The sequence below is a fragment of the Rhinopithecus roxellana genome, chromosome 11 (genome assembly GCF_007565055.1).
Source record: "Rhinopithecus roxellana isolate Shanxi Qingling chromosome 11, ASM756505v1, whole genome shotgun sequence".
Classification (NCBI taxonomy): domain Eukaryota; kingdom Metazoa; phylum Chordata; class Mammalia; order Primates; family Cercopithecidae; genus Rhinopithecus; species Rhinopithecus roxellana.
The window spans coordinates 29,215,973-29,230,142 of NC_044559.1; positions in this window are offsets into that span (position 1 = coordinate 29,215,973).

A 14,170-nucleotide genomic window follows, 5' to 3' on the forward strand; every position below is an offset into this window, starting at 1 on the left:
AGATAACAGAGTTAGCAACTGTTTCAGAAGGGGAAGGTCAAATCTGTGTGTGAGTCACACATCAGAAAGCAATCTCTCAGAAAGCTTCTCTCTAGTTTATCTGATGATATTTCTTTTTCACCATGGCCCCTATGGGCTCCCAAATCTCACTTTGCAGATTCCACGAAAAGAGTGTTAGCAAACTGCTTCCTGAGAACTAAGCTGTAACTCTGTGATAGGAATTCACAGATCACAAAGAAGTTTTCAGAAAGCTTCTTTCACGTTTTGAACTGATGATATTTCCTTATCAGCGTAGGCCTCAATGTGATCACAAAGTCCTTCTTCATCCTCAAAACATGATAATGGACTGTTGCAGGAAACAAAGTATAACTCTGTGAGATGAATTCACACGTCACCAAGAAGTTTTAGGAAAGCTTCTTTCTAGTTTTATCTGAGGATATTCTTTGTCATGTAAGCTTATTGCGTTCAGAAGTATCCCATTGCAGATTTCCAGAAAACTGTGTTAGCACACTGAACACTGAAGAGAAAGTGTAACTCTGTGAGTTGCATTCACACCTAGCAATGCAGTTTCTCAGAAGGCTTCTTTCCAGTTTTCATCTGAGGATATTTCCTTTTTCACCATAGCCCTCAATAGCTCCAAATATCACTTTGCAGAACACAAGATAACAGAGTTAGCAAACTGTTCCAAGAAGGGAAGGGTGGAACTCTGTGTGATGAAGTCACACATCAGAAAGCAATCTCTCAGAAAGCTTCTCTCTAGTTATTATCTGAGGATATTTCCTTTTTCACCATGGGCCCCTATGGGCTCCCAAATCTCACTTTGCAGATTCCACGAAAAGTATTAGCAAACTGCTTCCTGAGAACTAAGCTGTAACTCTGTGAGGAATTCACAGATCACAAAGAAGTTTCTCAGAAAGCTTCTTTCACGTTTTGAACTGATGTATTTATTTATCAGCGTAGGCCTCAATGCGATCCAAAGTATCCTTCTCAGTTACCTCAAAAACAGTGATAATGGACTGTTGCAGGAAACATAAGTGTAACTCTGTGAGATGAATTCACACATCACAAGAAGTTTCTAGGAAAGCTTCTTTCTAGTTTTCATCTGAGGATATTTCCTTTGTCACCGTAAGCTTCATTGTTCAGAAGTATCCCATTGCAGATTTCCAGAAAACTGTGTTAGCACACTGAACACTGAAGAGAAAGTTGTAACTCTGTGAGTTGCATTCACACATCGCAATGCAGTTTCTCAGAAGGCTTCTTTCCAGTTTTCATCTGAGGATATTTCCTTTTTCACCATAGCCTCAATGAGCTCCCAAATATCACTTTGCAGAACACAAATAACAGAGTTAGCAAACTGTTCCAAGAAGGGAAGGTGGAACTCTGTGTGATGAAGTCACACCAGAAAGCAATCTCTCAGAAAGCTTCTCTCTAGTTATTATCTGAGGATATTTCCTTTTTCACCATGGGCCCCTAGTGGGCTCCCAAATCTCTCTTGGCAGATTCCACGAAAAGAGTGTTAGCAAACTCCTTACTGAGAACTAAGCTGTACACTGTGAGAGGAATTCACAGATCACAAAGTAGTTTCTCAGAAAGCTTCATTCACGTTTTGAACTGATGATATATCCTTTATCAGCGCAGACCTCAACGCGATCCAAAGAAGTCTTCTCAGGTTCCTCAAAAACAGTGATTATGGACTTTGGGAGGAAACAGAAGTGTACCTCTGTGAGATGAATTCACACATCACCAAGAAGTTTCTAGGAAGCTTCTTTCTAGTTTTCATCTGAGGATATTTCCTTGTCACCGAAAGCTTCAAGGCGTTCAGAAGTCTCCCATTGCAGATTTCCAGAAAATTGGGTTTAGCACACTGAACACTGAAGAGAAACGTGTAATTCTGTGAGTTGCATTCACACATCGCAATGCAGTTTTTCAGAGGCTTCTTTCCAGTTTTCATCTGAGATTATTTCCTTTTCCACCATAGCCCTGTATAAGCTCCCAAATATCACTTTGCAGAACACAAGATAACAGAGATAGCAAAGTGTTCCAAGAAGGGAAAGGTGGAACCTCTGTGGATGAAGTCACACATCAGAAAGCAATCTCTCAGGAAAGCTCTCTCTAGTTATTATCTGAGGATATTTCCCTTTTTCACCATTGGCCCCTATGGGCTCCAAATCTCACGGTGCAGATTCCACGAAAAGAGGGTTAGCAAAACTGCTTCCTGAGAAAGAGCTGTCATTCTGTGAGAGGAATTCACAGATCACAAGAAGTTTCTCAGAGAAGTTTCGTTCACGTTTTGAACTGATTTTTCTATGGTTTCCTTTATCAGCGTAGGCCTCAGTGCGATCCAAAGAATTCATTCTTATGTTCCTCAAAAACAGTGATAGTGGACTGTTGCAGGAAACATAAGTGTAACTGTGTGAGATGAATTCACACATCACCAAGAAGTTTTTAAGAAAGCTTTCGAAGTTTTCTTCTGAGGATATTCCCTTTGTCACCATAAGCTTCATTACGTTCAGAAGTATCCCATTGCAGATTTACAGAAAGAACGGTGTGAGGATACTGAACGCTGAAGAGAAGGTGTAACTCTGTGAGTTGCATTCACACGTCGCAATGCAGTTTCTCAGAAGGCTTCTTTCCAGTTTCCATCTGAGGATATTTCCTTTTTCACCATAGACCTAAATGAGCTCCCAATATCACTTTGCAGAACACAAATAACAGAGTTAGCAAACTGGTCCAAGAAGGGAAGGGTGGAACTATGTGTGATGAAGTCACACATCAGAAAGCAATCTCTAAGAAAGCTTCTCTCTAGTTATTTTCTGAGGATAGTTCCTTTTTCACCACGGGCCCCTATGGGCTCCCAAATCTCACTTTGCAGATTTCATGAAAAGAGTGTTAGCAAACTGCTTCCTGAGAACTAAGTTGTAACTCTGTGAGAGGAATTCACAGATCACAAAGAAGTTTCTCAGAAGGCTTCTTTCTCGTTTTAAACTGATGATATTTCCTTTAGCAGCGTAGGCCTCAGTGCGATCCAAAGAGGTCCCTCTCAGGTTCCTCAAAAACAGTGATAATGTACTGTTGCAGGAAACATAAGTGTAACTCTGTGAGATGAATTCCCACATCACCAAGAAGTTTCTAGGAAAGTTTCTTTCTAGTTTTCATCTGAGGATATTTCCTTTGACTCCCTAAGCTTCGTTGCGTTCAGAATTCTCCCATTGAAGATTTCCAGAAAACTGTGTTAGCACCCTGAACAATGAAGAGAAAGGTGTAACTCTGTGTGTTCCATTCACACATCGTCATGCCGTTTCTCAGACGGCTTCTTTCCAGTTTTCATCTGAGGATATTTCCTTTTTCAAAATAGCCCTCAATGAGCTCCCAAATATCACTTTGCAGAACACATGATAACAGAGTTAGCAAACTGTTCCAAGAAGGGAAGGGTGGAACTCTGTGTGATGAAGTCACACATCAGAAAGCTATCTCTCAGAAAGCTTCTCTCTAACGATTAAATGAGGATATTTCCTTTTTCACCATGGGCCCCTCTGGGCTCCCAAATCTCACGTTGCATATTCCACGAAAAGTGTGTTAGCACACTGCTCCTGAGAACTAAGCTGTAACTCTGTGAGAGGAATTCACAGAGCACAAAGACGTTTCTCTGAAAGCTTCTTTCACGTTTTGAACTGATGATATTACCTTTATTAGCGTAAGCCTCAATGCGATCCAAAGAAGTCCTTCTCAGTTTCCTCAAAAGCAGTGATAATGGACTGGTGAAGGAAACATAAGTGTAAATCTGTGAGATGAATTCACACATCACCAAGAGGTTTCTAGGAAAGCTTCTGTCCAGTTTTCAACTGAGGATATTTCCTTTGTCACCGTAAGGTTCATTACGTTCAGAAGTATCCCATTGCAGATTTCCAGAAAACTGTGTCAGCAAACTGAACACTGAAGAGAAACGTGTAACTCTGTGAGTTGCATTCACACATCGCCATTCAGTTTCTCAGAAGGCTTATTTCCAGTTTTGATCTGAGGATATTTCCTTTTTCAACATAGCCCTCAATGAGCCCCCAAATATCACTTTGCAGAACACAGGATAAAAGAGTTAGCAAACTTTTAAAAGAAGAAACGGTGGAACACTGTGTGATGAAGTCACACATCAGAAAGCAATCTCTCAGAAAGTTTCTCTTTAGTTATTATCTGAGGATATTTCCTTGTTCACCATGGGCCCATATGGGCTCCCAAATTCACTTTGCAGATTCCAAGAAGAGAGTGTTAGCAAACTGCTTCCTGAGAAGTAAGCTGCAACTCTGTGAGAGGAATTCACAGATCACAAACAAGTTTCTCAGAAAGCTCCTTTCACGTTTTGAACTGATGATATTTCCTCTATCAGCGTAGGCCTCAATGCGATCCAAAGAAGTCCTTCTCAGGGTCCTCAGAAACAGTGATAATGGTCTCTTGCAGGAAACATAAGTGTAACTCTGTGAGATGAATTCACACATCACCAAGAAGTTTTTTAAGAAAGATTCTTTCTAGTTTTCAACTGAGGATATTGCCGTTGTCACCATAAGCTTCATTGCGTTCAGAATTATGCCATTGCAGATTTCAAGAAATTGTGTTAGCACACTGAACAGTGAAGAGAAAGGTGTCACTCTGTGAGTTGCATTCACACATCGCAATGCAGTTTCTCAGAAGGCTTATTTCCAGTTTTCATCTGAGGATATTTCCTTTTTCACCATAGCCCTCGATGAGCTCACAAATATCAATTTGCAGAACACAGGATAAAAGATTAACAAACTTTTAAAAGAAGAAACGGTGGAACTCTGTGTGATGAAGTCACACATCAGAAAGTAATCTCTCTGAAAGCTTCTCTCTAGTTTTTATCTGAGGATATTTCCTTTTTCACCATGGGCCACGATGGGCTCCCAAATCTCACTTTGCAGATTCAACGAAAAGAGTGTTAGCAAATTTCTTCCCGCGAACAAAGCTGTAACTCTGTGAGACGAATTCACAGATCAAAAAGAAGTTTCTCAGAAAGCTTCTTTCACGTTTTGAACTGATGATATTTTATTTCTCAGTGTAGGCCTCAATGTGATCCAAAGAAGTCCTTCTCAGGTTCCTCACAAACCGTGATAATGGATTGTTGCAGGAAACATAAGTGTAACTCTTTGAGATGAATTCACACATCACCAAGAAGTTTCTAGGAAAGCTTCTTTCTATTTTTCAACTGAGGATATTTCGTTTGTTACCTTAAGCTTCATTGCGTTCAGAAGTATCCCATTGCAGATTTCCAGAAAACTGTGGTAGCACACTGAACAATGGAGAGAAAGTTGTAACTCTGTGAGTTGCATCCACACATCGCAATGCAGTTTCTCAGAAGGCTTCTTTCCAATTTTCATCTGAGGATATTTCCTTTTTCACCATAGCCCTCAATGAGCCCCCAAATATCACTTTGACGAACACAAGATAACCGAGTTAGCAAACTGTTCCGAGAAGGGAAGGGTGGAACTCTGTAGATGAAGTCACACATCAGAGGGCAATCTCTCAGTAAGCTTATCTGTAGTTATTATCTGAGGATAATTCCTTTTTCACCATGGGTCCCTAAGAGCTCCCAAATCTCACTTTGAAGATTCCACGAAAACAGTGTTAGCAAATGGCTTCCTGAGTACCTAGCTGTAACTCTGTGAGAGGAGTTCACAGATAACAAATAAGTTTCTCAGAAAGCTTCCTTCACGTTTTGAACTGATGATATTTCCTTTGTAAGCATAGGCCTCAATACGAACCAAAGAAGTCCTTCTCAGCTTCCTCAAAAACTTTGATAACGGACGGTTGCCTGAAACATAAGTGTAACGCTCTGAGATGAATTCACAGATCACCAAAAACTTTCTAAGAAGGTTCTTTGTAGTTTTCATCTGAGGATATTTCCCTTTCAACGTAAGCTTCATTGAGTTCAGAAAAATCGAATTGAAGATTTCCAGAAAACTGTGTTAGCACACTGAACACTGAAGAGAAAGGTGTAACACTGTGACTTGCATTCACACATCGTAATGCAGTTTCTCAGAAGGCTTCCGTTCAGTTTCCATCTGAGGATATTTCCTTTTTCACCATAGCCCTCAATGAGCTCCCAAATATCACTTTGCAGAACACAAGATAACACAGTTAGCAAAACGTTCCAAAAAAGCAAGGGTGGAACTCTGTATTGAAGTCACACATCAGAAAGCAATGTCTCAGAAAGCTTCTCTCTAGTTATTATCTGAGGATATTTCCTTTTTCACCATTGGCCCCGATGGTCTCTCAAATCTCACTTTGCAGATTCCACGAAAAGAGTATTAGCAAACTGCTTCTGGAGAAGAAAGCTGTAACTGTGAGAGAGTAATTCACAGATCACAAAGAAGTTTGTGAGAAAGCTTCTTTCACATTTTGTACTGATGATATTTTATTTATCAGCGTAGGCCTCAATGCGATCAAAGAAGTCCTTCTCAGGTTCCTCAAAAACAGTGATAATGGACTGTGGCAGGAAACAGAAGTGTAACTCTGTGAGATGAATTCACACATCACCAAGAAGTTTCTAAGAAAGCTTCTTTCTAGTTTTCATCTGAGGATATTTCCTTTGTCACCATAAGCTTCATTGCGTTCAGAAGTATCCCATTGCAGATTCCAGAAAACTGTGTCAGCAAACTCAACACTGAAGACAAAAGTGTAACTCCGTGAGTTGCATTCACACATCGCAATGCAGTTTCTCAGAAGGCTTCTTTCCAGTTTTCATCTGAGGATATTTCCTTTTCCACCATAGACCTCAATGAGCTCCCAAATATCACTTTGCCGAACACAGATAACAGAGTTGGCAAACTGTTCCAAGAAGGGAAGGGTGGAAGTCTGTGTGATGAAGTCACACTTCAGAATGCAATCTCTCAGTAAGCTTATCTGTAGTTATTATCTAAGGATATTTCCTTTTTCACCATGGGCCCCTAAGAGCTCCCAAATCTCACTTTGAAGATTCCACGAAAACAGTGTTAGCAAATGGATTCCTGAGTACCTAGCTGTAACTCTGTGAGAGGAGTTCACAGATAACAAATAAGTTTCTCAGAAAGCTTCCTTTACGTTTTGAACTGATGATATTTCCTTTATAAGTGTAGGCCTCAATACGAACCAAAGAAGTCCTTCTCAGCTTCCTAAAAAACTTTGATAACGGACGGTTGCCTGAAACATAACTGTAACGCTCTGAGATGAATTCACAGATCACCAAAACTTTCTAAGAAGGTTCTTTGTAGTTTTCTTATGAGGATATTTCCCTTTCAACGTAAGCTTCATTGAGTTCAGAAGAATCGAATTGAAGATTTCAGAAAACTGTGTTAGCACACTGAACACTGAAGAGAAAGGTGTAACACTGTGACTTGCATTCACACATCGTAATGCAGTTTCTCAGAAGGCTTCCGTTCAGTTTTCATCTGAGGATATTACCTTGTTCACCATAGCCCTCAATGAGCTCCCAAATATCACTTTGACGAACACAAGATAACAGAGTTAACAAACTGTTCTGAGAAGGGAAGGTTGGAACTCTGTGTGATGAAGTCACACATCAGAGGGCAGTCTCTCAGAAAGCTTCTCTCTAGTTATTATCTGAGGACAATTTCTTTTTCACCATGGGCCCCTAGGGGCTCCCAAATCTCACTTTGCAGATTCCACGAAAAGAGTGTTAGCAAACTGCTTCCTGAGAACTAAGCTGTAATTCTGTGAGAAGTTTTCACAGATCACAAAGGAGTTTCTCAGAAAGCTTCTTTCACGTTTTGAACTGATGATATTTCCTTTATCAGCGTAGGCCTCAATGCGATCCAAAGAAGTCCTTCTCAGGTACCTCAAAAACAGTGATAATGGGCCATTGCAGGAAACATAAGTGTAACTCTGTGAGATGATTTCAGACATCACCAAGAAGTTTCTAAGAAAGCTTCTTTCTAGTTTTCATCTGAGGATATTTCCTTTGTCACCGTAAGCCTCATTGCGTTCAGAAGTATCCCATTACAGATTTCCAGAAACTGTGTAAGCACATGAACACTGAAGAGAAAGGTGTAACTCTGTGAGTTGCATTCACACATCGCAATGCAGTTTCTCAGCAGGCTTCTTTCCAGTTTTCATCTGCTGATATTCCCTTTTCCACCATAGCCCTCAATGAGTTTCCAAATATCACTTGCCGAACACAAGAAAACAGAGTTAGCAATCTGTTCCAAGAAGGGAAGGGTGGAACTCTGTGTGATGAAGTCACACATCAGAAAGCAATCTCTCAGAAAGCATCTCTCTCGTTATTATCTGAGGATATTTCCTTTTTCACCATGGGCCCCTATGGGCTCCCAAATCTCTCTTTTCAGATTCCACGAAAAGAGTGTTAGCAAACTGCTTCCTGAGAACTAAGCTGTAACTCTGTGAGAGGAATTCAAAGATCACAAAGAAGTTTCTGAGAAAGCTTCTTTCACGTTTTGACCTGAAGATATTTCCTTTATCAGCGTAGGTCTCAATGCGATCCAAAAAAGTCCTTCTCAGGTTCCTCAAAAACAGTGATAATGGACTGTTGCAGAAACCATAAGTGTAACTCTGTGAGATGAATTCCCAGATCCCCAAGAGGTTTCTAAGAAGATTCCCTCTAGTTTTAATCTGAGGATATTTCCTTTGTCACTGAAAGCTTCATTGCGTTCAGAGGTATCCCATTGCAGATTTCCGGAAAGCTGTGTTAGCAAACTGAACACTGAAGAGAAAGGTGTAACTCTGTGAGTTGCATTCACACATCGCAATGCAGTTTCTGAGAAGGCTTCTTTCCAGTTTTCATCTGAGGATATTTCCTTTTTCACCATAGTCCTCAATGAGCTCCCAAATATCACTTTGCTGAACCCAACACAACAGAGTGAGTAACCTGTTCCAAGAAGGGAAGGTTGGAACTCTGTGTGATGAAGTCACACATCAGAAAGCAATCTCTCTGAAACCTTCTCTCTAGATATTATCTGAGGATATTTCCTTTTTCAACAGGAGCTCCGACGGGCTCCCAAATCTCACTTTGCAGATTCCACGAAAAGAGAGTTAGCAAACTGCTTCCTGAGAACTAAGCTGTAACTATGTGAGAGGAATGTACAGATCACAAAGTAGTTTCTCAGAAAGCTTCTTTCACATTTTGAACTGATGATAATTCCTTTATCAGCGTAGGCATCAAAGCCATCCAAAGAAATACTTCTCAGTTTCCTCAGAAACAGTGAATGGACTGTTGCATTAAACATAAGTGTAACTCTGTGAGATGATTTCACACATCACCAAGAAGTTTCTAGGAAACCTTCTTTCTAATTTTCAACTGAGGATATTGACTTTGTCTCCGTTAGCTTCATTGCGTTCAGAAGTATCCCATTGCAGATTTCCAGAATACTGTGCTAGGACAAAGAACACTGAGGAAAGGTGTAACTCTGTGAGTTACATTCACATATCACAATGCATTTTCTCAGAAGGCTTCTTTCCAGTTTTCATCTGAGGATATTTCCTTTTTCACGATAGCCCTAAATGATTTCCCAAATATTACTTTGGAGAACACAAGATAATGGAGTTAGCAAAGTTTTCCAAGAAGGGAAGGGTGGAACTCTGTGTGATTAAGTCACACATCAGAAAGCAATCTCTCAGAAAGCTTCTCTCTACTTATTATCTGAGGATGTTTCCTTTTTCACTGTGGGATCCTCTGGGCTCCCAATTCTCATTTTGCAGATTCCACGCAAACAGTGTTAGCAAACTGCTTCCTGAGAACCAGGGTTTAGCTCTGTAAGAGGAATTCACAGATCACAAAGTAGTTTCTCATAAACCTTCTTTCACGTTCTGAACAGATGATATTTTATTTATCAGCGCAGGCCTCAATGCGATCCAAAGTATTCCTTCTCAGATACCTCAAATACAGTGATAATGGATTGTTGCAGGATACTTAAGTGTAACTCTATGAGATGAATTCACACATCACCAAGAAGTTTCTAAGAAACTTCTTTCTATTTTTCGTCTGAGGATATTTCCTTTGTCACTGTAAGCTTCATGGCGTTCAGAAGTCTCCCATTGCAGATTTCCAAAACAACTGTGTTAGCACACTGAACACTGAAGAGAGAGGTGTAAATCTGTGAGTTGCATTCACACATCGCAATGCAGTTTCTCAGAAGGCTTCTTTCCAGTTTTCTTCTGAGGTTATTTTCTTTTTCACCATAGCCCTCAATGAGCTTCCAAATATCACTTTGCAGAACACAAGATAACAGAGTTAGCAAACTGATCCAAGAAGGGAACGGTGGAACTCTGTGGGATGGAGTCACACATCAGAAAGCAATCCCTCAGAAAGCTTCTCTCTACTTATTATCTGAGGATATATCTTTTTCACCATGGGCCCCATGGCTCCCAAATCTCTCTTTGCGGATTCCTCGAAAAGAGTGTTAGCAAACTGCTTCCTGAGAACTAAGCTGTAACTTTGTGAGAGGAATTCACAGATCACAAAGAAGTTCTCAGAAAACTTCTTTCTCGTTTTGAACTGATGATATTTCCTTTATCAGCCTAGGCCTCAATTCGATCCAAAGAAGTCCTTCTCAGGTTCCCAAAAACAGTGATTACGGACTGTTGCAGGACACATAACTGTAACTCTGTGATGTGAATTCACATATCACCAAGAAGTTTCTAGGACAGCTTCTTTCTAGATTTCAACTGAGGATATTTCCTTTGTCACAGTGAGCTTCAATACGTTCAGAAGTATCCCATTGCAGATTTCCAGAAAACTGTGTCAGCACACTGAACACTGTAGAGAAAGGTGTAACTCTGTGAGCTGCATTCACACATCACAATGCAGTTTCTCAGAAGGCTTCTTTCCAGTTTTCATCTGAGGATATTTCCTTTTTCATCATAGCTGTTGATGAGCTCCCAATAATCACATTGCAGAACACAAGATAACAGAGTTAGCAAACTCTTCCAAGAAGGGAAGGATGGAACTCTGTGTGATGAAGTCACACATCAGTAAGCCATCTCTCAGTAAGCTTCTCTGAAGGTATTATCTGAGGATATTTCCTTTTCATCATGCGCCCCTAAGGGCTCCCAAATCTCACTTTGCAGATTCCACGAAAAGAGTGTTAGGAAACTGCTTCCTGAGAACTAGCTGTACCTCTGTGAGAGGAATTCTCAGATCACAAAGAAGTTTCTCAGAAAGCTTCTTTCACGTTTTGAACTGATGATATTACCTTTATTAGCGTAGGCCTCAATGCGATCCAAAGAAGTCCTTCTCAGTTTCCTCAAAAGCAGTGATAATGGACTGGTGAAGGAAACATAAGTGTAAATCTGTGAGATGAATTCACACATCACCAAGAGGTTTCTAGGAAAGCTTCTTTCCAGTTTTCAACTGAGGATATTTCCTTTGTCACCATAAGGTTCATGGCGTTCAGAAGTATCTCATTGCAGATTTCCAGAAAACTGAGTCAGCAAACTGAACACTGAAGAGAAAGGTGTAACTCTGTGAGTTGCATTCACACATCGCCATTCAGTTTCTCAGAAGGCTTCTTTCCAGTTTTGATCTGAGGATATTTCCTTTTTCAACATAGCCCTCAATGAGCTCCCAAGTATCACTTTGCAGAACACAGGATAAAACGAGTTGATGGGTGCAGCACACCAACATGGCATAAGTATACATATGTAACAAACCTGCACGTTATGCACATGTACCCTAGAACTTAAAGTATAATAAAAAAAAAAAAAAAAAAAAAAAAAAAAAAAAGAGTTAGCAAACTTTTAAAAGAAGAAACGGTGGAACTCTGTGTGATGAAGTCACACATCAGAAAGCAATCTCTCAAAAGCTTCTCTCTAGTTATTATCTGAGGATATTTCCTTTTTCACCATTGGCCGCTATTTGCTCCCAAACCTCACTTTGCAGATTCCACGAAAAGGGTGTTAGCAAACTGCGTCCTGAGAACTAAGCTGAAAATCTGTGAGAGGAATTCACAGATCACAAAGAAGTTTCTCAGAAAGCTTCTTTCACGTTTTGAACTGATGATATTTCCCTTATCAGCGTAGGCCTCAATGTGATCCCAAGAAGTCCTTCCCAGGTTCCTCAAAAACAGTGATAATGGACTGTTGCAGGAAACATAAGTGTAACTCTGTGAGATTAATTCACACATCACCAAGTAGGTTCTAGGAAAGCTTCTTTCTAGTTTTTATCTGAGGATATTTCCTTAGTCACCGAAAGCTGCATTGTGTTCAGAAGTATCCCACTGATGATTTCCAAAAAACTGTGTTAGCGCACTGAACACTGAAGAGAAAGGGTTAACTCTGTGAGTTGCATTCACACATCGAAAGGCAGTTTACAGAAGGCTTCTGTCCAGTTTTCATCTGAAGATATTTCCTTTTTGACCATAGCCCTAAATGAGCTCCCAAATATCACTTTCCAGAACACAAGATAACAGAGTTAGCAAACTGTTCCAAGAAGTGAAGGGTGGAACTCAGTGTGATGTAGTCACACATCAGAAAGCAATCTCTCAGAAAGCTTCTCTCTAGTTATTATCTGAGGATATATCAATTTTCACCATGGGCCCCTATGGCTTCCAAATGTCACTTTGCAGGTTCCACGAAGCGAATGTTAGCAAATGCTTCCTGAGAACTAAGCTGAACTAGTGAGAGGAAGTCACAGATCACAAAAAAGTTTCTCAGAAAGCTTCTTTCACGTTTTGAACTCATGATATTTCCTTTATCAGCGTAGGCACAATGCGATCAAAAGAAGTCCTTCTCAGGTTCCTCAAAAAGAGTGATAATGGACTGTTGCAGGAAACATCAGTGTAACTCTGTGAGGTTAATTCACACATAACCAAGAAGTTTCTAGGAAAGCTTCTTCCTAGTTTTCATCCTAGGATATTCCCTTCGTCTCCGTAAGCTTCATTGTGTTCAGAAGTATCCCGTTGAAAATTTCCAGAAAACTGTGTTAGCACACTGAACACTGAAGAGAAATTGTTAACTCTGTGAGTTGCATTCACACATCGCCATGCCGTTACTCAGAAGGCTTCTTTCAAGTTTTCATCTGAGGATATTTCCTTTTTCACCATAGCCCTCAATGAGCTCCCAAATATCACTTTGCGGAACACAAGATAACAGAGATAGCAAAGTGTTCCAAGAAGGGAAGGGTGGAACTGTGTGTGATGAAGTCACACATCAGAAAGCAATCTCTCAGAAAGCTTCTCTCTAGTTATTATCTGAGGATATTTCCTTTTTCACCATGGGCCCTTATGGGCTCCCTAATCTCACTTTGCAGATTCCACGAAAGGGGTGTTAGCAAACTGCTTCCTGAGAACTAAGCTGTAACTCTGTGAGAGGAATTCACAGATCACAAAGAGGTTTCTCAGAAAGCTTCTTTCACGTTTTGCACTGATGATATTTCCTTTATCAGCTAGGCCTCAATGCGGTCAAAAGAAGTCCTTCTCAGTTTCCTCAAAAACAGTGTTAATGGACTGTTGCAGGAAACATAAGTGTAACTCTGTGAGATGAATTCACGTCACCAAGAAGTTCCTAGGAAAGCTTCTTTCTAGTTTTCATCTGAGGATATTTCCTTTGTCACTCTAATATTCATAGCGTTCAGAAGTGTCTCATTGCAGATTTCCGGAAAACTGTGTTGGCTCACTGACCACTGAAGAGAAAGGTGTAACTCTGTGAGTTACATTCACACATCGCAATGCAGTTTCTCAGCAGGCTTCTTTCCCGTTTTCATCTGAGATTATTTCCTTTTTCACCATACCCCTAAATGAGCTCCCAAATATCAGATTGCAGGACACAAGATAACAGAGTTAGCAAACTGTTCCAAGAAGGGAAGGGTGGAACTCTGTGTGATGAAGTCACACATCAGAAAGCAATCTCTCAGAAAGATTCTCTCTAGTTATTATGTAGGATATATTCCTTTTTCACCATGGGCCCCTATGGGCTCCCAAATCTCATTTTTCAGATTCCACGAAAAGAGTGTTAGCAAACTGCTTCCTGAGAACTGAGCTGTAATTCTGTGAGAGGAATTCACAGATCACAAAGACGTTTCTCAGAAAGCTTCTTTCACGTTTTGAACTGATGGTATTTCCTTTATCAGCGTAGGCCTCAATGCGGTCAAAAGAAGTCCTTCTTAGGTTCCTCAAAAAAAGTGATAATGGACTGTTGCAGGAAACATAAGTGTAAC